The 24799-nt window shown below is 53.8% G+C and overlaps 1 protein-coding gene and 1 non-coding gene across 2 annotated transcripts in view; one reads left to right on the plus strand and one right to left on the minus strand.

Moving 5' to 3' along the window:
* The window catches only part of Pde10a (phosphodiesterase 10A), a 534453-nt gene that overhangs the window by 52069 nt on the left and 457585 nt on the right, over positions 1-24799 (plus strand). The window lies entirely within an intron of this gene.
* Positions 8413-8484, minus strand: Trnaa-ggc (transfer RNA alanine (anticodon GGC)). Its single transcript has one exon. It is a non-coding gene; the product is annotated as a tRNA-Ala (tRNA).

Genomic DNA, 24799 nt, shown 5'->3' on the forward strand with positions numbered 1-24799 from the left:
CCTGCTTCTTTGCCCCTGGAAAAATCCCAACTCTGTCTGTTTTTACCTCCCATGTGTCCTGGTTGATGAAGGCCTTCCAGTCCAGGTTGAACTGCTGTTGATCTCTGACAATAGTGGTCATTCTCTCCCCACTCTAAGTCACAGTCCACGGTGGACATATAACCTGGCCTCCGAGGCAGCTGGAAGTATCAGCTGGGGCTGCAATAAAAGCTTTTCTTCAAAATAAAAAAGAGGCTCAGGTGTTGCTGATGACCTTCTTCTTCCCTAGTGTTGGTCTGGGTATGGTGCCTGGAGTTACTGCCACCATCTTGAGGCAGTGGAAGGAGATAAGAAGAGATTTCTGAAGAGCTGAAGTGGCGCTCTGATGTGTTTGAGATATTGAGTTTCTAACCCTGGAAGCACCCAGCCCCAGAATCAGGTGGAAGCACTAGTAGAAGGACTAAATTCCAAATCCTTACACCACTTTTCCTTAGTCTTCTGCTACCCACCATGGAGAATGCCTGCCAACATGGGCCTGGGCCTGGGAGAGGACCTACCAGAGATCCCGTATGGAGGTAACAGAAGTGGACGGGTGTGTTAGCAGAGGGCCTCGAGTCTCAGTTTATTATAATGAACATATGGTTGGCCATATCCCACAGAGCAAGTCAAATTTTAATTTGTGTGACAATGGCAAAGTACGGACAGAACCTTTGGTAGTTGCTAACCAAAAGCAAGCAGATTTTTCACTTTTTTTAAAAAAATTGTTTTTGTGATCTTAACCTGAGCCATGCAACATCACAGTCAATAAAAATGAAAGTTTAGGTGCGAGTGGGCCTGAGCTGGAGCCAGGCGGTGGAGGGGAGCACTCTGAGGTCCTCTCCCCTGTGTCATCCGGGATGGCGGCTGCATTGCCACATGAGAAGTGGCAGCAGTAAGGTTCGACCCACGTCCCGGCTCTGGATCTGAGCTTACTGACCCAGTTAGAGTAGAAGAGAAGGTGGAAACCAAACTTGGAATTAGGTCACAAAGTCTCATGATCCTGACATTCTACCTTTTTGTTACTGGCAGATTTTACAGAATATGTTTGTATCAACAGATTGCAAATTAGGAACTGGCATTAATTCTGAAAATTGCCAACAACATTTTTAAGGAATATGTAAAGTGGAATCATTGTACATTCCAAAATTAATGTTCCCATAGCAATGTTAGCACAGCCACTTTGCGCAACTGTGGTGACTCATGGATTGTATTGTTTACATCTTAGAGCGCAGTGTCTGGGCCTGGTGGGACTGAGGAAGTGGGTATTTTTGGAAATACCTTTGCATGAAAATTCCCTTTTCTGATGGACTCATCACATTTTAGCTCCAGGACTGCCTCAGACTTCAGGTTGTTTCGGAAGTACCACCCAAAGTGGGAACGAAAGCAGTGATTGCCAAATGCCAAAGCCACCCACATCTGCTCCCCAGAGTTGAGGCCTCCTGAGTCAGGCCTCCCAAGAAGCAGGGAGGCCAAGCAGCCGAGGGCAGGCACATGCTGCCATGCTGCTGCCAGGCCACTGCGGGCTTCTGTGGTCATCTGCACAGAGGACAGCCTGACTTCAGGTGCATTCCCGGGGCACCCCTCCTGTCCTGTGAGGAAGGCACGGGAGGGCAAAGCTCCTCCACAGTGGGCAGAAGGAGCCAGCGCCTGGCTCTGTCCCCTGTGACTCTCAGGGCAGCTGTGGGAAAGCCCTGCCCCAGCCCTTTGCAATTGCGACTGTCCCTCTGGACTTAGTGTGGAATAGGGTCTGTATCAGGTTTAGGTTTCCTTGTATTTTCTTCTCTTTTCTCACGTCCTCTTTATAATTACAATTTTTTTTTAATCTGTGGATTTTTTTTTAAGATTTGGGAGAAGGGTCCTAGGCTGGCCTCTGTGCCTTCAGCCTCAGGGTCTCACTTGGCCAGGGCCTGGGAGCCAGACCTAGCTGAAGCCTGGGTCACCACACACAGAGTTGTACACAGCAGTGCGATGACATGTCTCCCTTCTGGGAAAGAAAATTGGCTTTGGACACAAGCTAATTGTATGTTTTCAAGCTGGAGTCCCCTGCTGTTTGTAAAGCCCCCTTCGGGTTAATTATGAAGTACCTCAATGACGCTCGATTACTTTGAAAGCAAAATACGCATTAGGGTCGTGGTGCTGGGCCTTGAAACCAGAGGAACAGCACCCACTCCTCCAAATTCCACTTCCGCTCTAGAAGCGTCTGTCACTCAAGCAAACCAGTTTGGACAGGGATAGGAAAGGGCACAGGGGCGGACTGCCCTGTCCAGCTCCAGGGGCCTGGTCTGAGATGTACTGCACCACCCCCCACATTGCTGTGACTGTCTCCTCCACACCCTGTGCCTCTGGGGACACCTTTGCTGTGGGAGGGCAAACTGAGAGGAGCACCTGCCGGGTGACGTGGGCAGCCTAGCCATGGATTGGCCTGCGAAGGCAGGGCTGGCCAGAATGGTTCCCGTGCCCCATCTGCTTCTCCAGAGTGACCCCGCCCCCCCGAGTGGTGACAACAGAGCTGCAGGGTTCCTGCCCACCCCGTGCCTTCCATGGCTGCTCCAGGCACTGTGTCTTTGTCCCGGCATCTGTTCCACAGCTGTGGAAGTCCTCACGGGGAACACGAGGGCACTGTGGTGGTGCCTGAAAATCCCCTGAGGATGAGAGACACTTAGGGAGAAAACCTGCAATCATGTTTGAGAAATGTCCCCGAAGCTCCCTGAGCCAAGTGTGGTACCCTGACTCTGGAGGACTCGGAGGCAACTTTAAAACATGGCTGAACCCAGGAGGAAACGTCCGTGTGTGTCTAAGTTAGTTTAGCTCACTGGTGACATCATAAGATCACTGTCACCTAGGCAATGGAATGTGTTGCTATGGGGACCGCAGAGCTGTATGATAACAGCTTCCAAATGTTGACAGAGGGAGCACTCCCTTTCTTCTCAATTACAGGCCAGCAAAGGTGTATGTGCAGGGGTGGGTGCTTTGTTTAAATTAAAGTTGGCTCACAAAAACCATGTGGAGACACAATTTGCAACACTCAAAGCATTTGGAATATCACATTTTTAGAAAAGTATCACTACTTACTTAAGGACATGAAAAGAAGCCCTTGTGCTCCAAAACCCTCACAGGTCCCATGAAGTCAGAGTTTGTTGTAAGAAAGAGATGAAACCTCTCTGTAAAACCAAAAGAAGGTAGCTGGGTGGGGGCCCTCCCTCATGTCTCCCAGGTGTTGCCGTACAGAGCCCTCCTGCAGTCCCCTAGCCTGGCGGCCTGTCTCTTGAGGATCTGCCGCTGTACTCCACAGGTTTGTGAGGGTCTCCTTTTATGAAACTGTGACCCACTCCAAGTGCCATACCCTCCCAGGCAGGCTTGCATGCTGACACGTTGGTGCACAGGTGTGCGTGCGTGTGTGTGTGTGCGCACATCTACATACACATGCAGTCAGTTCTTGTAATTCCAGGTGGTTCTACAAAGTCATTGAAAACATGACATCCGCCCATTCTGAACGGTGACTCCTGGGGAAATTCAGGCTCTGATCCCAGGGGCCTCTGGTCCTGGCATTTTCATGCCTGGATCAATACATAGCTGTGCTTTATGTGCTTCTGGGTAGAGATGTCTTGTTGGATGCGTGCTGCGGATGCACGGACCGAGCTCACACCAGCAGGGCCAGACTCCATCCTGGAGCCGAGCGTGTGTCTCTGGTGCATGTTTCCTGTGGGCCCACCACAGCCCTCTTACAATCAGGAACTCTGGACAGCACCTCACACTATGCTCAGGCCTTTGCGAACAGAAAAATCACCAACAAAACCACAAAAATGCAAAAAAAAGTGGCACTAACTAGACCTCAGAAAGGACAGTTGCTGCAGGAGCAGGTGAGGCGAGAGGCAGGTGTGGCCTCCTCCCACTCTGCACCTCCATGTGGGCTGGGCACCGTGAGTGGCTGGCCTTACAGATGGATTTTAGTGCATAGGTATATTCACAGATGATGTTCAGCTAAGTGTGTGTGTGTGTGTGTGAGTGTGTGCACGTGTGCCTGCATGTACATGTACCTATGCACGTGTGTGTTTCTCACACCTACCTCCTCGGATCTGGTGGTGACCCACTGGAGGGGAAGGGAAGACCCCTCCCAGAGGGAGATTCCTGCCCTCCTCATAGAGCTCTTGGGGAGCTTCCGTCCACCTCACCGGGCACCCGTCCACCCGCCTGGGACTTTGCTTCTCTGTGTGTGAGCCGCTCTCTCTCCAGGCAGATGTCTCTGGAAGGCCAGCTAGGGGCTCAGACTCAGAAGCGTGTGGCACCTGGGGTGATGGGGATGCTGAGCCACTGGCCTGCAAGGCAGCAAGGCAGCGAGGCCCATGGAAGAGGGCTCCCCTCCCAGGGCTGCATCCCCCAGTCCTCGGCGGCTCTGGCGGCAGTGCAGATGGCAGGTGCTGCCTGGACCAGCTCTCAGCAACCATGCCCGGTCCTGCCGTGGACCAGAGGGGAGCCAGGCTTCTGTTCCTCACCCACAGAATGAGACAGTTTGGGGGCTTCTGTGGTTCTACATTCTTGTAAGATTCAGGTTGTTGTTGTTCATTCTGTAATTCTGAGGATGCACAGTCTTTCTGCATGGTTTTTGCAGGCCATTTTAAAAACCTGTCTCTTTGTAAGTTTCAGGAAATAAAGGAATACTTATTTTTAATGGAATAGTTATTATTTTAGGTGCACCATTACCAAATAGACTAGTTTTAATTTTAAAAAAGCATGGTTCACACTGCTGTTTTGAGTGTTTAAAGTTATAAAAATCCTTAATTGTAATAATAGCACCATGATTCTTTAAGATCCTTTTCTAACATGTCCATTAGACAGACGGCTTTGGTTTGTTTCCTAGAAACTGAAGAAGTGTAGGTTATCAGCTACCCCTTTGGAGTATGCGCTCTGTGGTGGGTTCTTCCAGACCCACAGCTGTACCAACTCTGTCCCCACAATGTCCCTGCAGGGTGAGCACCAGGAGACCCATTTCTCAGATGCTCAAACCCAGCTTAGAACAGCTAGGATAGATATGAGCCATAATTTAAACCCTGGTGTGCTTGATTCCAAAAGAGAAATCCTTTTTTTTTTTTGGCTTTATGAAATGTGACACTAAATATAATTTAGGTTTGTTGTCACATAATTTGGAATTTTTTTTTGCAACTTTCAACTCTAGTTATAGTATTTTCTAGTATATTGATGGTAGGATGGGAATAAAGAAATTGAGGAAGTAAATTTATTTTACTGAGTTCTAAAGCTTTGCATAAACAAACCAGGCTTCCAAAAAAAAGATGTTATTAAAAGAAAATTTCAAATATATCTCTTATTCTGGCAAGTTGTGGCTCTTAAATTGGTACATGCTGTATATGTATGTATATGTGCACATATTAGTTGTCTCATGTTTCTTCCAGAAAGCACTATACTTAACAAGTTTCTCAAAAGTTTATTTAGATGCAGTTTGACTACCTGGTGAGCACTCAGCATCTCCAGGGCACTGTGGCTCTGGTCTCCCAGCTTTTCTGGCCACACTGTCTACGGTGTCACCAGTATTCTAGTCAATATTCTAGCATTCCAGCACTTTCCTGAGTCCTGCACACCCCTGCTCTGGGTCATCTCCGTTTCTCCCCATCAATGTAATTTTTCATCTCATCACATCACATTACTCATGAGCAGATGCCCACTGAGCACCTGGCTCATGCCAGACACTTTTCTAGGCATTGGAGATACAGAGAAAAGTAGAATAAAATCCCTGCCTGTGCTTTTTATTCTAGAGAAGAAAGGAGAAAATAAACAAGATAAATGTATTTAAAATATGTTAGGAACGACCGTTAATTTCATCCTGAGCTGTGACACACATGAAGCCAGGAAGCCACTTTCCGTTTTATTTCCTACTGGCTCTGAGCTGTGGTGCCTGAGACCTATGGGCAGCGGCAGCGCCCAGGGAAGGCAGCATGGAGAACTTGTTTTAATCTTGTAGAGTTTCCCGTGGACCCCTTCCCGTCCATCTGCCTGGACCTGGAGAGAGGCAGCTCCCCGCCCTCTGCCTGTGCTTCACGGGGTCCTAACCAGGGGGCCACACAAGCCAGACGCTTCTTCAGCATCCACACAAAATCCACTTTTCCTGGAGCCAATGTGGCTCCTTCCACTGCTCCCGAATTGGATGGGACCAAACCTGAGACTTCACTGTTCATTTTCCCAATATTCCTAGGGCTTAGCAGACTTTTCTCAAGAGAGAGAAGCTGCTCTTCCCAGACTCATTGCCACCAGGGACACATGAGCCTAAATCCCAAAGGTGCCCACTTGCTGAGCTGGCAACACAGGGTCCAGGACCTGGCACATCTCTTACAATTAAACTCACCCTGTTCTTGCTGATGGGCAGCAACTGACACTTAGAAGTGGACAAGGAATCAAAAGGGATGAAACAGAGAGGCCTCTGGTTTCTGCTGTTCCAGGCGCCATTAAAAACTCATCCCCAGATTCTGACTTGGAAATCTACCACCTGACTAGAAGACACACCCACCCCAGCAGCGGGTGGCGACTGTAGGGCCTCTGTGCTCTGGAGGAGACATTGTCTGTCCCTTGGGCAAACTGCTCATCATCTGGAAAAGCAACATCTGGAGCCCCACTTGGGCTTAACGAGATGAACAGCCTGTGCGGCACCTCGAGCCTTGCTGGGATCGCCCGACATTTGTTGAACGCTGCCTGGTTCTCAAAGTTCCAGCCCCAGGCGCCGAGTCCAGTGAGGACACCCTCAGCGCTGGGGCCTCTTCTCAGAGCTGGCCCCGGAGCCACAGCTGTTCCAGTCCACTCCCAGCAAAGCTCAGGCCTCTGCTTCCTCACGACCACGCGCTCTTCTCTGTCTTTCTCCAACCCAGCAGCAGCCCAAGACGTTTCGTCTCCCACGCGGGTGGGACTGTCTGACCCATGCCACCTCCTAGGAGAGACTTTCTGGGTGTCTTCGCGTGCTGCGGGTGGAGGGCCCACTCTCCACCTCCCGCTCTTCACTGGAGCTGCTGCTGTCGGTGATTTCTACCCCCTGTGCTCCTGGGGGTCCAGGGAGATCTCCATAGATGCCAGCTGTATGCACTACCTAAGACACATGCCCATGTCTCCTCGTGCAGAAGGCCTGTGTCCTGAAGAGCCTCCTGCCCGCCCAGGGAAGGGAGCCGCGTCTGTCCTCAGGCAGTCACTCCTGTCCTTCTTCCCAGTCATTTTCTTGAAGATTCCTCCAGGGTTGCAAAACCCAGTCTCCCTCTCACCTGCTCTTCCCCTCCTCTCCGAGCATCTGCCACAGCGAATGCCCCTCTTTTCTTACAGACTTCCCCTCAGCTCCTGTCTCCCAAACCAAAGCTGTCTCACAGTCAGCCTTCTCCTCCCGGGCGACCCAGGCCCAAGTTCCCCTGTAGTTCTGCTTATTGGCGGGTTCTGGCAGGGGTGACACAGCCTTCTTCCTGCCGAGAGGGCTGGCGAGCCTCTGTCTCTGAGCAAACTCCATTCAGGTGGCCTTGGTGACTTCCAGCACAGTCTGCTCTATTCCTGGCAGCCTCCCGATCCCCAGTCCCCTGTGACTTTCCCCAGAGGCCACCACCCACCCCACCAGAGGTGCTGCTCCTCTCTGCAGAGTACCACACCCCCACGGAGCCCACAACCGTGGCCCTCCCCAGTCCAGGAGCAGACCAGCCCTCACTACTGAGAAACAGGACCCATGAGGCACAAGGACAGACGCTGAGGTCCTCGTGCCAGTGCCACCAATGGCCACACCCAGGATCTCAGAGCTCCGCCTGCTTCTGTGGGAGCTCCCCAGAGCAGATCCCCACCCCGTGTCCCCTTGCCTGGGGGTGGAACAAGCAGAGGGCCAAGAAAGCCAGCGCAACCGCGCCTCAGGGCAAGTCTACAGTGACCACACCAAGGTCTAGTGCCAGCCACCGTGGCTCTGGGGGTGCAACAGCTCTCACCACCGCCTCCCTCAGAGCCGCCCCACCACACAGCTGCACTGCCCACTGTGAACAGCGTCACTGTCTCTGGAGAGACAGGCATGGGGCGGCCATGGCCCATTCTTGTAATCTGGTCACTGGACTTCCCACACTCAGGCCCAGGTCCATGACCCATGGGACACTCCAGGTTGCAGAGCCCACCTGTGACATCCAAGGCTGTGGCCCTGTCACAAGTAACCTCCCAGGAAGCAGCGGCCAAAACACTCCTCATCCTGGTGAACCGGGGACCTAGTGACACTGTGCAGGACATGTGCCTTAACACAGACCCCCACTCTGGTTGCCTGGCTCAGAAGGAAGCGTCAAGGGCCCAACAGGGAGACCCATGCAAACTAAGTCCTCATGGGGAAGCGGAGCTTTTTTTTTTTTTTTTTAGTTGTCAATGTACTTTTATTTATTTATTTATATGCGGTGCTGAGGATCAAACCCAGGGCCTCGCACATGCCAGGCGAGTGCTCTACCACTGAGCCACACCCCAGCCCAGGAAAAAAGAGAGCTTTTAGCCCCTTGCCCCCCACGTCTGCTGCAGCCACCCTGGCCGAGGTCGTCTCCCTGCTGACGTATCTACTTGGACTCCTGTGTCTGTGTGACACTGGCCAACTCCCCTCATCTGTCTAGGTACGGCTTCTTCATTTGTAGAGTGAGAGATCTGGAATTAGTGTTTCCTGGAGCTTCCAGATCCCAGGGGAAGGAGTCGAACCTTATGGATCCCCTGGTCACTGGGCAGCTTTCAGGGAGGCCAAGTAAGGGAAATGTAGACCCCCCTGCCCGGAGCTGACCAGCGGTGGGGACTGCAGTAGAGAACTTTGTGAACCCCTCAACACCCTGCTCTGAGCTTCGTAGACTCCAGAAACATTTTGAGAGAGATTGGGAAGACTGAAACGAAAGCATTGCATTGCAGATGTCCTGAACATGATTCATCTGTTGTTTGGTGCTTTGCTCAGTGGAGGTAGGTTTTATTCTGAGACCATCATAATGCTTCCTTATAAAAGAGACATGTGCACGGCTGGCCCCGCTGCCTTGACAGTCCCCTGGGGCTGGGAGTCTCTCCAGCCTGACCTGTGAGCAGAGGTCGCTGTGCAAGGGCTGGACGGGAGGTCCTGGCGCCTGGCTGTGGGCGGGGAGGTTGGCCGCCCGCCCAGGTCTCCCGGGCTCTCTCCAGTCAGTGGTAATTAAAATCTTCCCCAACCGGATGACCCTGTCAGCTGATCTCATGAGACAGTCCCCCCAGACTTTGCCTGTCAGCACGAGGCCGTTTAGATTGGCACTTGCAGCTGGTTGGCGGCCACGGAGAGAAGGAAGTGTGCTCTGCACCCGCCCGGCGCCCCTCCTCGCGCTCCCAGGCGCTGTTCAAGTGAGAGCCCCTGAACCGGGGCAGCTCTCAGGAGCCCTGTGCTTGCCGCCGCCGTGGCTTCTGTTTGTTGCTGGCTGCTCTGTGCCTCTTGGCTCAGCAGCTGCGACATTCTCGAGAGGAGACCAGCCCTGCCTTGCCCTTGCCCAACCTCTGCTAATGCTTTCGGGTGCTTGCAGAGTGAACTGTGGACCCTCATCGCAGCCTGCGGGACCTGCCTGCGTCTCCACCCAGGCCCCTCTGGTCCTCCTTACTCAACAGGCCTCACTGACTGGGGGGCGGTCCCCTTGCTTTCTGCCCCCAGGGTGCTGCTCTGGGCCTTCCCCCCACAGCCTCCCTCCCACCCTCCTGTCTTGGGTGGTAGCTGCCCTGCAACCTCCCCTGCCAGAGACCCCGGGAGGATGGCAGGGGTCCCAAACTCCACCTTAAAAGCCAGGAGCACTGCTTTCAAACTCCAGGTCTCTACTCATTCGTCATCCATGAAATTAATTCAGCGCTTTCCCACCAGGGACTTTTATAACGGAGCGGAATCAAAAGTGGTTTTGGAAAGTCAGATTGGGGCAAAGCACAAGGAGGGGTGGAGAGCACCGGGGATGGCGGAGGAGTTGGAGGAGAGCCTGGAGGGTCCCCATGAACAGCTGAGGAGAGAGGAACAGGGAACGTCCAGACATGGGGTCTCCATGAGCTGGGTGGGAGGGAGACAGCACTGTGACATGGTCCTGTGCTGCCTCGGTGACCAGAGAGACGTGTCTTCTCCCTTGTGCACTTGGAGCAGTGCCAACCGAGGGCTCGGACAGATGAGGGTCTGCGTGACCTCGGGTTCCTCACCAGGAGCCACTGCCCAGCACCCCCTGCTGGGCTGCCAGGTCCTGACCTGCGTGAAGGAGGCGTGGGAGAGAGGGAGGGAAGGAGGGAAAGAGAACTTGCTCTAAACTGACAAGTCCTCTCCAAATCCCGAGTCCCTGTGCCGTCACCTCCACCGCTGGGGCTTGACCAGGCAAGGCAAGGGTTTGTGTTTAAAGCCTTGGCGTTAGAGACAGCCCCACGCTGGCCCTGGCCCCACGCAGTCTCCAGCTCCAGATGGAGCCTGGGCAGTGCTCCTCTGAGTTTGGGTTTTGCAGGTGCCCAGGAGGCATGTCTTTGTTTTCCATTTGCAGAAGTGTTGCATGCTTTATGCACAAAATCAGAGAAAAAAGAATTTAAACATCACCCTGTAAATTGTTATTTAAAACATACATATATGTGTTTTTAATGTTTCAATGCAGACATGTCTGCACAAGTTGCAGACTTAAAATGTGACCATATCATTAACAATTAATAAAAAGCTTTAATAAAATCAATACATATAGAGAAGATTTTTAATGATTCTTAAAGAGAGATTAAAAGATCAAAGTTGTTAAGGACTCAAGTTACTTTTAATTTTGTGTGTGTGTGTGTGTGTGTGTGATCTTGAGCTAGGACTGACAATTTAATTCTATTAATTAAAACGACTGAATGGACTTATAGACATGAGCATGATAAATCTCACTACTTTAAAATATGCCGAAAGTTTATCTTTTCAACATTTCAAGTGATTTTCCTCAGTTGGTTGAAATCAGTAAGGTTTTATTATAAAATACGACTCATGCTGTAAAGGAAAAGATTTTGCTCCGAGTGGCTTCAGTGTGCTGGCTCTGTGTAAGCACTTACCACACATCCACATCAGGGCAGCCGGGAAACTGGGCACTGGTGGGGACAAGGGGTGATGGATAAAATAATGAGAGTCGTAAAAGATCTGTAGACAGAAGAGAAAATGACTCTGGCATGTGGGACAGAAGAACTGAAATGACAAAAACACACCTCAGTAGTTGGCCTGAGTTACTTTTTGTAGATGTCATTTGTGGAAAGTCTTTGAAAGTGACAGATTTCTTGCGGATGGAGAGGAGGAGGGTGGAGCATGACTCATCTTGGATTAAACCCTTTTTGGATAAGATTCCATGACTGTACACAAAGGAAGAACCAAGAGAGAAAAATAAGCGAAGTTAGTGGAAAGTGAGACATTCAGACTCTGAGAAAATGTCGGGGGTCAAAGACACTTCCTTTACTCAAGTTTCTTTTGTTTGTTTGTTTGACAGTAAGGAATAGGAGGTCCTGGTCATCCAGAGAAACTTGGCACCTGCAAAAGTCCCCTTAAGTACTGAATCAGGGACCCAGGACTACTGAGAGTGGGAGAAAACACTGCTGGGACTTCCATTTAAAATGTAAAGCCTCGGGTCCTACGTGTCGACAATTAGTTGTCAAGGTCAGCTGTGGTGACTTCTTACCCAGAACCTGTCACCCACTCTCCTCATCTGAGATCGATCCACAGGTCCCCGGCACCCCTGGTGGGGACGGATGGGGTCTGTGCCCCGCCGCTGCCCGGCCCTGCCCAGCCCCTCTGGCTCCTTCCCCTTCACTCTGACATGGAGGCGCTCTGCAGCCGCGGCCTCCCCCGGGCACTGACCCAGGCCCTGGCATCTCATCTTCAGCAGGACTTCCTCCCAGGTCCCTCCCAGGTCCTGCTCCACGTCTCGGCTTCCACTGCAGCCAGGCATCCATCTCCCCACACCAATGACACCAGACCCGTCACAGCCCCGGTGACTACCCTCTTGTGAATCCAGGGCCAGCGTCACTGTCCCCTGGCCTCTCAGTGGCATTTCAGCTGACCGGCTGCTTCCTCTTGGCTCTGCGCCACCCCAGCCTCCTGCTTCCACCTCCTGACTGCTCTGTGTGTCCTCTGGTCTCTAAAGGCTGCAGCACCAGCCCCTTCTGCATGGACACGTCTCCCACGGAGACCTCAGCCAGAGAGGGCTTCTAAGTATCTTTACAAAAAGAATCCCCACATCTCACTCCCCCTTCCGTCTTTCTAGCACTCCGACTTCACGGCAGAGTCCCGTCAACACTCCCACTCGGTGGGTCAGAGGGGACGCTTGCTTGTCCCCTGCCTCCGTTGTCTTCCTCTCTCTCCCTCTCCTGTGCATCTCGGGAGTGACTGTCTCGACCTTTAACCAAGTCTCCAGCAGTGTCCTTCATCTCTCCTCCCTGTGTCCATCTCACTCGATTCTTAGTTAACTCCCATCCCCTTTTGCTTCCCAAATAAATCCTGAGGTCATCTCTCCGTCCCCACTACTACTACTTCCCTCCACATTACCCGCTCTTGTGCCAGGACAGGGTAGTCAGAGCATTCACAAAGTCGTTGCTTTTTTGTAAAAGCTGAAACCTTATGAAACTCCACTGATGAATGATCTCCAGTGGGCTCCCAATGCCCAGGAACAAAACCCCACACTCCCTCTACAATCCTGTAAAAGTGGAACCCACCTAATCCACCCACACCATGTGACTCTCATTCACCCACCTGTTTTCCTCAGGAAGGAAGGACCTGGTGATGAGTGACTGACAGGACAGCAGGGCGCTGGGAATGACCTCTGTGTTGTGCACTGCTCAATTTGGTGGCATGTCAGTCACGATGGTCCTTGCTGCTGCAACAAATGGGCAACAGAGAAAAGGCTCGGATAGTGGAGCTCTTTCTGGTCCACATAACAGTGCAGGACTGTTGTGTAGCTTTGTCCACCTGGAGATTCCAGGACCCAGACCTGTTCCTCCACAGCTTGTTCTTACCTGTTCGCCAGGTAAGACAGACTGTGGAAGGGTAGAGGGTGAGCACGGCGCACCTGCTCTCAGGTCTCGGCCCTGGCATTTCCCCTTGCATTCCACTGGCAAGATCCAGACAGGAGGCCACTGCTGGATGCCAAGGGGGCCAGGAATATGGTCCCCGGTGGGCAGCACATCCTGGAACTCCCCTCTCTGGGTGGGCACAAGCCCCAGAGCTCAGCGGGCCAGCTCTACCACTGGACCTGTCCTTGTCAGGAGAGACTCAGGGAGGGCTTTGGAGCAAGGGGGAAGGATGGAGTGTCACCTGGTCACAAAACCAGCTGGCCAGGACCAAGGGGGACCTGCATCCTGGAGTACAAATGGAAGGAGACGCCCCTTCACCCAGCATCGTTCATGCTCAGCCTGCAGCAGGTTCCAATCCTGGCGTGTGTTCGGTGGCTCTCTGAGCCAGAGCACAGCGGTCCGCGTGGCGGGCGGGGATGAGCGTGGAGGGCACTTCCTCAGCAGAGGTCTGAGTGGGCCGTGAGCTCGGAGCGCGGAGCTGTGCTTGCCATCAGGCAGCTGGGAAGGAGGCGCGGCTTTGTTTTTATCCAATTTGTAAATAATTATTGATCCCCGTTTCCTGCAGCTGACACAAATGTCGTGGGGACAAAGGCGATGCTCCGTGGTGGTGGAGAGACTGGGCAGGGACCTGGACAGTGGAAGGCAAAAAAGGGCTCTAGGTGCTCAACCTCAGCAGGGACTATCCGCTCGGCTCTCCTCTGGGGGCAACTTTAGTTATGTGACGGGGCTGGCTTGGTGGAGGGGACAAAGGGAAGCCCTGCCTCTCTGGAGAGTGGCACATGCACTGGGGAGGTGGAGACAGCCCAACGTCTCCTGCAGGACAAGGAGGCTCCCTGGAGGGGGGGGCAAGGCAGGAGGAGCTGAGAGCCCGGGGGCTGAGAAGACAGGAGAATTGAGGCTCCACTGTGCCGACCAGCAGGGCACCTCCAGAGGGTGATGGGCCGGGGCAGGGGTCCAGGAGTGGGCTGGGGCTGGGGGCAGCCGGGCCAGACTGGAACTTTGCTGAGGAGCTCGGCTTTCTTCCAGGTGCCCAGGGAGTTACTGGGCTTTCCAAACAGAGGAGAGAGGTGGGCAGGCTTTGGATTCTGTTTTAGATGAATTGCTTTGGAAAGTAGATCTGGGGGATGCCCAGTGTGGGGTTCAGAGCAGGGAGAAAGGACGCCCCTTCGATTGCAGCGGGGTGCAGAGTTCACTCACCTGCCTGACACTGAGGGTACACTGAGCTCATGCCGGGAATCAGGCCAGACACTGGGGACACAAGAGTGACAGGGCCCAGTCCCATGCTTCCCCACAGAATCATCGAAACCATCCACTCATTGATAAGTAGCTTGGCAGTGGAGTAAGGACTCAGAGGTGGCGCCTGCAGGGGTTAAATCACCCCCTTCCCTGCAGCCCTGGCTTTCCCACTGGATGCTGACTCTTCACAACCACGGTGGCCTGTGACTGAATCTCTGTCCATGAGCAGCAGCCCAGGTCTCACTTCAACCCTGACCTTAACCAGAGCCTTGTTAGCACACCCTGGTGGGTCACTGGCAGAGGCTGGGTTATCCAGTGACCCACTGTGAGCATCAGGATACACAGAATAAAGGTGAATTTGCAGTTTGCTTTACAGGCCAATTATTGGGCTTGAAAGCGGAGCTTGAGGAGGGAGAACTAATTTGCACTGGTCTCCTGTAGCCCTTCGTCCATTCCTAAGAGCACTCCCTGGGTGGGTGGGAGGTCTTCCCCTTTAGCCTCCCGTCCTTTCCAAGCAGGTATGTGCATGCACAAAGAGAAAACAGATGAAGGCCAGAGAAGAGAGACAACTCATGTCCACTGGTCTTCAGTTTCAGTAACTCCTACTGGACAGATATCTAGGAGTCTCCAGAGCAGAGGGCACACCTGCCTGGAGGCCCCTGTCAGCCCACCTTCCCACACAAGCCATGGGTCAGGGCCCTCAACAGCACAAAGTTGCTGGGCTTGCCCACGCCTGTGTAGGAGTCCTCCCACTCCCCCCGAGATCCTGGTCTTCTCTGCTCTTGCCTGCGTGATTTCACAGATTGCCCTGACCAATCAGCCCCTTCCGACTAATTACCAAAAAGGGCCAATGAAAATCAGTGTACAAGGAGATTCAAAAAGAAAAAGGAAAAAACCAGGTTGCTCAGCAACCCAACTCCATAAGCAGAGGGAGATGCTATTTTTACACTGAGAAGGTGGCTGCAGTTGATTCTGCAGCAGGGTCCTGGGAGAACCAAGCTCCACCTTAGCCAGGGAAAGGACATCCCGGGGACCCGGAAATGAGCTGTAAGGCACAACTAGGCAAGCGCCTGTGACCGAGGGCAGCCTGGGCCCAGGTGGCAGCGGGGTGTGGACCGCCAGGGGTCTCAGGTTGAACACTCTCCTTCAGAGAGGGCTCCCCTTATCAAGTCCCTCTGTGCACCCGGTGCTCTTTCTCCTTGTCCCTCACCAAAATTTGCAACCAGGAATGTATTTTTGTGAGTCTTTCAAATCGTCCCTACCTGCTAGCCTGGAAGCTCAGCAAGGCAGGATCAGGGCCAGTCTCACTCCCACCCAGTGCCCAGCTGCTTCTCCTGACGTTTCTCAGGGGCTCTGCACGCATCCTTGTGGACTGAATTAGTGAGTCAGTGGAGAAGCTGAACACAGGGTAACGGAGCTGTCGTCATTAAATGGCGACTCTAGTCAACGTGGGGAAGAACACACGTCTCAGCACTTTTATTTTGAGTTGCTAACAGAAGTATTTTTCCACAATAAAATGCCTAGATTCCGACAACTGCTGGTTGAGGGCTCGTCCCAGATCATCTAATGTGCTTGCACTTGACCTCGACACTGGAGGTCCATGGCAGGCTTTCCTCTGCAGCTGGGGGTAGACACGCAGGTGCACTGGTCAGCCAGGCTCTGTGCCTGACTCACATTGCAGTAGGGGAGAGGGACACCTAAGGGACACTGACAAGAGAATGCACAGATGTTCGGGGCAGTGATTCAGGGGAGGCCAGGGTGCCTGGAAGGGAGGTGGCCTGCCGTGTCCAGGCGGGGGTGGTGGTCCTGAGTGGCCTTTTGACATTGAGGAGAGACGCAGAGAAGTGAGGGGAGCTGCGTGTGGCTCTGGAGGAAGAGTCTTCTGCAGCTGGCATGGGGTGGTGGGAGGAGGGCGTAGGAGCCTGGGGTCCTGCAGAGGAGGCCCTGGAGCGGTGGCGAGACCGACCCTTGAGGGGCAAGGCGGGAGGTGAGGCCAGAGGGAAATTTGTGGACATGTGGGAGGTGGCTTGGGGTGAGGGTGGCCCTGGGGGACAGGGACTCATGGTGTGGTAGGCAGAGGGCCGCACTGGAGGCCTCTTGATGGCAGAGCCCATAGGATCTACTTGTGGGTGGACGTGGGGTGAGAGGGCGGTGGCGGGGGACGTGGAGGTTTTAGCCCAAGCTTCTAGAAGGGAGGGAGGCCACCGCTGAGCTGGACCACCTAGGGGCCACCGAGACAGTCCAGAGGCACGGCCTTCCTCCCACGGGTCACATCCCTCACGGGGAAGAGGAAGCACCTCCACAGCACGGGCTCACCCACGGCAACCCGTGTTGGAATTGCACGGCGGCTGAGCCCCTTTCCAGCAGAGGCCCTTGCCTCTTCCCTCAGAGCAAAGGGGCGAGCAGAAGGTGGGAAACAGCCTGGTGACCGAGTGAAGACGCTCTGGGAGCCACAGACAGAAGAAGGCAGGCAGGTGGGGCAGGGATCAGGCATCAGGGCCTTGGCCCCGCCGGGTGGTCCTGCACCCACTGTCCACCCCCGCCTGGTCAGGGTCACTGTGTCAATCAGCCGCACTTCACAGCCACCACTGCTCCCCCCTGGGCCCTGCCCTGCGGGGTCACCAGTAGCGGGTTTCATTCTCCCTAGCTGGACCTCATCTCCCCACCCTGTACTGGAAGGCCCCTCCCGACTCAGCCTCGGGTCATTTTTTCCCCTCTTTTGTCCACACGTGACCTCTCTTCCTAGGCTCCATCCGATTCCAAGTCTTCAGATGCAACCCACATGCGAGTGTGTCCCAGTTTGTCATCACCCGGGACTCTCCCCCAAGCCCCAGTCTGTGCGACTGCCAGGAGCCCTGGCCAAACGTCAACCATTTGTGTCTAAACACCTCCAACACGGAAGGCTCGCTCCTGTCCTCCTCTTTCTGCGCGATTTGCCTGGTTCCCAAACACCCAGAAAGTCCACTGTGCATTTCTGTGTTCCTTTTGGTCCTGGAACCACAAAAATCGCCCACATTGTTGCCCAACAGATGGTGAATACTTCCAGACAGACATTACCCTCCTTTAGTCGCGTCCTCTATAAGCTCACTCATGCTTTTTCAGGCATTTAAAAGTATTTACTGACTGTGCATTATGTATAGAGTATCGTGCGGGATCCAGTCACTAAAACCATGGTCCTGGAGTCTGTCCTCAAAGCCTCACAGCTCAGTAGGACGACAAGATGCATCCTACACATGTTGGGCATCCCTTGTCTGGAATGTTTGGGACAAAAGTGCTGTGGATTGGGGATGTTTGGGGATCTCAGAATATTTTCACATACGTAATGAGATATCTTATGGCTGGGACCCAAATCTAAAAGTGAAATTCATTTGTTTCATGTACACATTCTACACACAGACTGAAACAAATTTTATAAAATATTTTAAATAATTTTATGCTTGAAACGAAGGTCATGTATTACAGCTCAAGGGGCTGGGAGCAGCTGGTTTTCCCTTGGGGTGCTGAGTAAACTCTGTGTTGTGCACCTGCATTTTGATGGGGACCTATCACTTGGAGTCAAGGGTGGATTTCTCCTCTTGGGGACACCGTGTCGGTGCTCAGACAGATTGCATCTAGGAGCATTGGGGCTTCAGGTCTCCTGATTAGCACCCTGTGCCTGGAAACAGCCTGGCCATGCGTCAGAACAGCTCTGGGGACAACCGGTAATCTCCACCTCTATAGAAGTGGATGGAAACCAGAGCGGGAAACCCTAAGTGTGCTAGGATTCCCACAGGCAGAATCCTCCCAGCCCTGGAGGGAAACGATTTGTCCTCCCATGGGACAAGTAGGTGGAGCATCAGTGTGAAGGACTGAGAAGACTCCAACACCTGGAGACTGGGAAGGCTAAGGGGGCTGTGTGAGCCAGGCCAGGTGCAGGACACAGGCAGGGGACGAGGAGGACAAGTCCAGTTTCACAGAGTGAGAACATGAAAAGGGGTGAATTTGGTTCCTGCAGCTGCTGTAGCAAAGCACCACAGGCTTGCTGGCTTAACACAACAGAAATTTGCATCCTCACAGTTGCAGAGGCCAGAAGTCCAAGTTCAAGTTATCAGGAGGGCCTTGCTCCCTCTGCCTCGAGCTCCAGGGAGGACTGTCACTGCCTGGTCCAGCTTATGGTGGCTGCAGGCATCCTTGGCTTGGATGGTGCTACAGTCTCTGCCCCCAACTGCACAGGGCCATCTCCCCAGTGTCTGTGCTTTATGTAGTCTTCTCCCCCAGGTCTGTTCTCTCTTCTTACAAGGACACACTGGTCATGTTGGAAGTATTGGATTGGGGTCCCTAATGGAGCATGACTTCATCTTGCCTCATTTACAAAGACCCTCTTTTCAAGTTGCAGGTCCTGGGGGTTAGGAGTTGTACATATCTTTGAGGGGGAGGGGGAGTGGTCATAATTCAAGCCACAAACAGTGGGTGGTAGAAATTCAATAGGAATAACAGTGTAGTGGCAAATCCGTGCTTCTCTTGGAACCAGGCTAAGGAATTCAGGCTATTCCTTGGGGCTCCAAGTCCTGGCACGTCATCAGAACGACCAGAAGTCTTCTATAGTTGCAGACATGCAGATTCTGCCCACTCAGTGGGATCAGGCCCATCCTGGGGTAGGAGGCCTCTGAGACTGCAGGGCTGATTCTCAGCCAGACCAGAGCCACTGTTGTCTGATCAAGGCCTGCAGGAGGGTCTTCTCTTCTCAGATGAAAGTTTCAGGATGGTCTTGAGTAGCCACATACAAGTGCGTTTGAGTGTTTCTATCCTAAATCGTGTCCCTCTGAAACCAACTGCCTCCTCAAGACAGTGGGTGGCCAGCCCTTGGCACGGCGAGACCTCCCCTTGTCTGCTCAGCTTGATCTTCCCTGAGTGTCCTCTCGGAGCGTGGAGGTTCTCACAGTGGCCAGACGTGCCCTGGGCCCGAAGCATGTGTCTATTCAAACTCCTCTCACAGCTTTTGCACACCAATAGCCTCAGATCCCCTTTCCCTCCCCAGTCCTTGTGCAGCCGACTCCTTGAACCTAACGCAGGTTCTGACACTTGAACTTCATCTGGCCATCTCAGCCGAGTGTGCCAGCCCACAGAGGCCTTCCCAGTTTCGGCATGTCATTTGTCATGGTAGCTTCATCTTGTGCATCTGTTGTCTGCAGATTTGATAAACATCTTTCAGACCTTACCGATGGGAGGCTTGTGTCACGACCTTCCAGGCTCCTTGCTCAGTGCCTCAAGATTCTTGAGTTCGTGGTCAGCCTTCTCTTAGGCAGAATTGCTCCTCAGAAACCTGCAATGGACACAGGTCACCAGTCTTGACATGATGGAGACAATAGTGCGATGTCCACTGGGTAACTCCTGGGCAGGGTGAGGCAGGACTGTCCTAGGACCAGTGGGTCAGAGCAATGCGGGGGACATGCAGTGGTGGCCAAGGTGGTGGGCAAGGGCAGGGAGGGGAGACACGGCTTCCCCTAGAGGACAGAGAAGCCAGGAACAGCACACACACACTCAGCCCTGCAGAGTGGGACTGACTTCCAGAGTCCAGGAGTGGGGGGCACCCTTGCCATGGAAGGGCTGGGTCCCTGGGGTGACAAACATGTCCTGGTAAAATACAGAGGTCCCAGGGCTGTTTCCCTCCTCTCCTACCGAGAGCATAGGGTGGGTGTTGTGGCCATCTCCAGCTTGTTCAGAAAGTGAGGAGAGAGGGCAGGGGAGAGGTTTCTTCTGGACCCATCCGTGGCCTCCACCGGCACCATCTGCACCGTCTCTCACCTGTGGTCTCGGGAAGGGTCATGCTTCTCTTGCCCCCAGATCTCACCCTCTCGCCCTAGAGTTTACCAAGAGGCTTGGGTGGAACCTGCATGGGCCAGGGTCAGCGGCTATGGTTCACAACAAGAATGGACATTCTCTTTTCCACAGCCTTCCTCCTTTTTCCTCCCCGATACCTTGTACCTGGGCATACGGGGCAGGCTGGGAGGAGGAGACCGTGTTTTCAGAGGGCTCTGGAAGGTGAACCCTGGCACCTGCATCATCTCCAAATGGAGGATCTGTAGATGGAGCCTGATCACTGGGTGCTCCTGAGGGCTATGGACCACCGGGAATAGGGGCTGTGTCTTCTGTGGCCTGGGATTGAGAAGGGATGCCCCGTGACTACTGCTGCAGCTGCTCGGCCACCTGCTTAAGATTATTTTATGTCCATTTAACTATGGAGAAGAAAACAAATAGGAGGACACAGGAATACCCCCCGACACACACACACACACACACACACACACACTCCTGCCGAGCTCCCTGGCTCTCATTCCTTGCAGAGGGGAGCAGACCTGTGGCCTGGGACTGCAGTCCTGCCCCTACCCATGCCAGGGACACAGGGCCAGGTTAGTGATTGCTCCTGAGTGGGGACCAGAGACCTGCCAGGAGGCACCGCACGACCTTTATTGAGGCTTCTAGGACCCAGGCAGCTGGTTCTTCTGGGCTGAACCCCAGAGGCTGGGAGACCTGACTCTGGCCACCACCCTACACCCTACAGTCCTGAGGTGGAGAGCTGGTCCCAGCGTGGAGATGAAATGGAACGATGCTGAGGGACAAGGACATGTTGAGCTGCAGGCCAATACAGCCCAAGGCTCACTAGTTGCATGAGTTACATGAGCCAGCATACCTCGGATGATGTGCACACAGGAGAAAGGATTTCCGTGTGGAGTTTCTGCAACATAGAGTGACTTTCAAATTGCTTGAAAAGGCCTTTAAATATCCTCAGAACTGACAGAGAATGGCAGCCTTTTGTGGGGTAGATACAACGTGCCATGCTATCAGGTCACCAAGGGGGCTGAGCCCCCATTCAGGAGCTGCAACCACTAGGCCTAAAAGGCTCAGGTTTTTCTACCTTATAAAGAAAATCTGCTGGAAAGAAAATGGTACTGAGGTTGTAGGAGAAATGTTCTGCTTCCTTCTAGAACCTGAAGGTGTGAGCAGTCCGGCAGCGGCAGGTGAGCCTGGAGTTCCACAGGGCTGGCCCTCTCTGCTCGGCGGGGTCCCCTGGGCAGTGCAGAAATTAAACCCATTTCTTCAGGTGGAAGGGAATGAGCTCTTCGCCCACAGCGGAGTCATGTCGTCTTCAGGACCTGCACACCTCTGTTCTCTTGCTCCCCTCTGCCTCTGTGAGGTTTTGATTTCTCAGCGAAAAGCAGGACACTGCTGTGCACAGGACAGGGATCGCCAAGAAACATGGGCACATGACGAGGGTTGGGAGTTCACGTCTCCACTGTAAGGAGAAGGTTGCAGTGGCCAGCACACTCGGAAACTTCTAGAGATGCCTAAGAGAGCTGGATGACAAGGACTTAGGACACCAGTCAATAGCTAAAGCCACTATCCCAGAAAAGCCTGTCAATCTACCCCAAACTTTTCCTTCTTAAAAACTGGTGCCACTCAGGAACTCCTGTGCTGTGGGCGTCCTCCTGTTGGGGATCTTTCCAGCACTTTCTACCACCGTGGAGAGGACCAGCTGTGGAAAGTCCCTGGGAGGAGTGTGATTTTATGGCAGCACAGGGCCCCCTAGTGCCTGCGTGGAGGACTCAGCTAAAGTGGCAGGAAACTCCCATGAGGGATGAGGGAGGAGGGAGGAGGGAGGAGGGAGGGAGGCCTGGGCAGGGAGAGAGCAGGAGTCTCCCAGCTAAGGGAGTAGCCCTGGTACGGAAGTTTCTCCATGGTCACCTGCTGCTGGTAAGAGGGGAGAGCTCTAGGGAGGTGCCAGCTGCCTGGGTGGGGTTCCAGCTCAGACACCTCGTGAACTCCGTCCAGAGCGCTTGGTGGCCCCCCTGTCCAGGTGCTCAGCTGCAGACCCATCTAACCGTCTCAATCCATAGACAGCGGGCTCCATTCCTCAGGGCTCCAGGTGAGGCAGGACATCATGGCAGAGGTATGGTGCAGCAGAGCAGCTCACATGATGATCGTAAGCAGAAAGAGACTCCACTCTCCAGACACAAAACATATAGCCCACAGGCACGCCCCACTGAAGCACTCCCTCCAGCCGTACCCACATGCCTCCAGTTCACACCGAGTTAACCCATCAGGGATTAACTCATGGACTAGGTTAAGGCTGTGGCCTAATCATTTCCCCTCCAGACCCTCTTGCCTTGTCTCACACGTGACCTTTCAGGAGACACCTCCCATCCAAACCGTGGTATGTGCCAATGGCCCGGCACGGCCACCTGCTTTTCTTCCCTGATAACTGGCATGTTTTAACAAGAAGCTGTGGGAGTGTCCTTGCTGAGGGCTGTGTCACCCATGGACTTAAGCACTAGGAAACAGCTGGGAAAGGGTGCTTTGTTTAAATAACAATTTACAAGACAAGGCTCTAACCAAGGGCTTCTCTCCTTGATCTGTAGCCCATGCGTCTCTAGTGGGCACAGGTGCGATGGCCTACACTGTACATCATGTGATCTCAAAGGGGAGATACGGATCCCCAGGGGGCAAAAAAGGATTGCTTCGGGATGGGCAAAAAATTAGATATTAGTTTGTGGCCCTCCAAAGCTCAATCCTACCCAACAAAACCTTGCTTCTTAGTGCTTAATTCCTCTCCTTGGATTTTCTGAGTATCACTGAGGCAGCATTCACACTGAGTTCTGAAAGAGAGAAAATGTATGCAAGGCAAGGAACGCGTGCAGATAACTGTGCTTGTAGACCTGGTTGGTCTCTTCTGTGGGTGTCCTAATTACTTATTTATTCTACCTGAGGCTCATTGTAGGTGAAGGCCCCACCAACACTCAGCCAGCTGGCTGTTCTTTAAACAGAGTGCCCCTCCTTCTGGAACTCCAATTAAACATGTGAGGTCTTGGATTCTGTGCTCCGTGACCCTCGCCCTCCTTCCACTCTGCTGGGCGATTTGTCAAAGCCACACACTGTTCAAGGCCCTCAACAGAGGGGTGGAGCAAGACTGTCTGCGTGACAAACTGAGAAGGCTGTAGAAGTTGGAGAAGCTGGGAGAGGAGGAGGGAGCAGGGAGATCCCAGGGCTCTGAGGGTGATTTGAGCAGAGCAGATGAAGGGTGGCCTGTGTCTGGGCTCTCCTGCTGAGGACTCGCACACAGACCAGACAAAATGAGATTGTCCTGACAGACTCCAGGCAGGCAGTCAAGCGAGGCTGTGCGCATCTCGCGTGGGAAAAAGTAGGATGGTGGGTCCTTCACCCTGATGGCCTGAGGTCTAGGGAAGCAAGCGCCTGGGCCCAGAGAGTGGGCCTGCCTTCAGTCCCATCTTTCATTTCATTAATTCTCTCTTCAGCTGTGTCTAATCCACTGCTGAGCCCACACACTAACTGTTGTTTTCTAAAGATGATCTATTTGGAATCTCCCCAATCTTGAGTTCTATACCTTGCTGGTGTTTTCATGTTTTTCTTTATTCTTTAAATATAGTGAGCATGTATTTTTTTACTTAAAACTCCACTGGATTCTACACTGCATATTCACATTTTGGAGGGACCAGAGGGACGGATTCTGCCATCCATGGGCTCTATGACTCCCACTCAATCTGCTGTACCTGTGTGGGCTCCTGTGAATGTAATCCCATCCTTCAGGGGCCAAGATCAAGCGGAACCCTTTAAAACAATCCCTGTGTCCGCAGGCTGCATGTGAACCCAGACCGAGCCAGCCTGGGATCACAGCTTCGCTGCGGAGGCACATTTTCCCGCCAGAGAACCAAGGGACAGAACGGTCAAGTTCCCCCTGTGCCCTTGGTGGGTCTGGTGGTTCCGGTCTGCACTCGGGGACCCTCTTCGGCCCCGTGGGTCCTCTGCTCCCGAGACACTCAGTATTTCTGGAGGCAGCGGATGGATAAACACACACTGCGCGATACCTACCGGCGGTCCCCCTCTCTCACCTCCTCCCCACCGACCTAGGGGCTCCCCCGGCGGCCCCGCCCCGCCCGTTCCCGACGCACGCACGCGCGCACCTACGCGGAGGACAGGCTGCGCCCCTGGAAGAGACCAGGCTGGCGGCGGCTCCCCGCGCGTTTCCCGCTGCGGCCGCGCCCAGCTAGGAGCGGAGGGCGTGCGCGATGGCCGGGGGCGTGCGCGATGGCCGGGGGCCCGCCGAGGGCTGAGCTGAGCTCGCTCCCCTCCGCGGGGCTTGCGAGGGACCCTGGGAGACCGGCGTCCCTGAACCTCCACCCAAACCTCGGCGGGCGGCTGCAGCCCGGCTCCGGTCGGCCCTCTGTCCCTGCGTTTCTCCCACAGCAGTGACCGTCGCCTTCCCTTGCTGCAGTCCCGCCTTACAGACGTCCCAAACGGATTTGCAGAAGAGATCCGGACGTGCATTTTGGAATCTACACGCGCGGACAACTCACAACCTGAGCACACTGCTCCGCCGCGGAGACCGGCTGGTCGGCCCTTGGCCGGGGGTGTGCTGCCATCTGGTGGCGCCGGCCGCCTGTGTGCGCCAAGCCCCTCCGGAGCCCCTCGGCAGCTGACAGATCCACCGGCGCCCCAGGGACCTCGTACTTAGCACCCA

This window comes from Marmota monax, unplaced genomic scaffold (assembly GCF_021218885.2).
Source record: "Marmota monax isolate L192 unplaced genomic scaffold, Marmota_monax_Labrador192_F-V1.1 WCK01_AAM20220418_F8-fsc00083, whole genome shotgun sequence".
Taxonomy (NCBI): domain Eukaryota; kingdom Metazoa; phylum Chordata; class Mammalia; order Rodentia; family Sciuridae; genus Marmota; species Marmota monax.